Source organism: Morone saxatilis, unplaced genomic scaffold (genome assembly GCF_004916995.1).
Source record: "Morone saxatilis isolate NCDOM2014 unplaced genomic scaffold, NCSU_SB_2.0 Contig7, whole genome shotgun sequence".
NCBI classification, from domain to species: Eukaryota; Metazoa; Chordata; class Actinopteri; family Moronidae; genus Morone; species Morone saxatilis.
In genome coordinates, this window is record NW_023340246.1 from 20170654 (window position 1) to 20172260 (window position 1607).

Below are 1607 nucleotides of genomic sequence, written 5' to 3' on the forward strand. Positions count from 1 at the left end.
CATACACATCATACACTTACTATCCCTCCCAGTAACTTTATATGCTCCCCTCACACTCCCGTTCCTCTTTTCTTGTTCGCTACCGCCCCCTCCTGCTGCGGTACAGTCATTACAACTTCATGAGCAGCTCCTCACCTCTTGTTCTTGTGGTTATTTACAGCATCACAGAGGAGTTGGGTTGTAACACAAAGGAGCACACAGTGTACAGATTGGACTTTGTTTTCTTCACAATATGAAGACAGCACATAAAGAAGTTTCAAGAATCAGCTGATCAGACAAACGTCTCTGTGAAAAATATAAAGACATTTCAGTGTAATATTCTAAAAATGTAATTGTTTTGTGTGTCAGGAGCGCTAGTGTTCCAGCTGAAGAAGAGACCCCCAGACTACCAGGGGAGGAAGGGCAGGAAAGTAGACGACAAGGGCCTGCGAGGGAAGGACAGCAGCAGCTCCCTACCGCCTGAGAAACTGCCTTACCTGGTGGAGCTGAGCCCAGGTAGAACCACAACACACACACACACACACACACACACCATAATGTCTGCTCCAGTATCCGTGATGTCTGGGCTCTAGTATCTATCAGTCGTATTTGTAGCAGTAGTGGAAGCAGGCAGCCGTGTAGCTGCAGTAAATAACTTTTAGGGTTACTCAGAGGTGAGGCAGCCTTCCTCTCTCTGCTAAGGTGAGTGAATCACATGTGGCGACGTTATGGATCCCAGCTGTTCTGTGGTTTCTGTTCCTACCAGCACAGGATTTCCTCAGTATATAAAGCCACTGCAGGAGGTCAGGAATCACTGAACTCTATGTTGAAGACGGATGTGTACAGTATGCTGCCACTGCCTGACCTCCATTCAACACTGCAGCTTCATTCTGAACCCTTGAAGCTTTCAGAAAGGATGTTATGTTATTTATATTATAGGCCACAAAAGAAGCACTTAGTCAATGCTCTTATAACTCTTACCACTACTGGTCGTAGTTATACTATTTCCCCTTCAGGCAGGTATATATTGATTAAGATGATTTAGAGAAGAAGATGTTTCAGTGATATTGAACAGATGAGCTAATACACATACATCTTTGACTGAAAATAGAACTTGTGAGTGGGAAAATGGAGGAAATCAATGTTTGAATTAGATCGAGCAGGTTGAGAGACTTCGAGTGCAACAAAAGGTAAGTTGCAACAACTAAACTCCTGGAATGCGGTAAAGAAAAATCCCAGTATGGAGACATTATTGTGATATTTGAACCTGTAGGAGCATTTGGGAGATGAACCTTACCTGAGTCTTGCTAAATGTGACTTTATCCAGCCCTAACAGCTTGTTTCTTGCTACTGACCCCTCTCTCTTTAGCTTGCTCCTTGTCTGTCATATGCCTCATGCTATTAACTGATCTGGCCTGATGGTAACCCAAACACCTCTCAGTGCCAAACTGGTTTGAACAGTAGTGGGCTGAAATGGTGTTTGGGAGCCAGTGGGTCTGGTCCTGGAATATACTAACACATCTACTTCATCCACTGTCAGGTTGACAGGCTGGAAAACAACCCAGATGGGAAATTGATTTGGTGGTTCCTAAATAATGGCTGCAGGTTGTGTGTGTGTGTGTCTGTGT

The 1607-nt window shown here is 44.3% G+C and overlaps 1 protein-coding gene across 1 annotated transcript in view; it reads right to left on the minus strand.

Moving 5' to 3' along the window:
• Positions 1 to 1607, minus strand: part of afdna (afadin, adherens junction formation factor a) — a gene marked incomplete at its 3' end in the record, with an annotated part of 72057 nt that overhangs the window by 48071 nt on the left and 22379 nt on the right.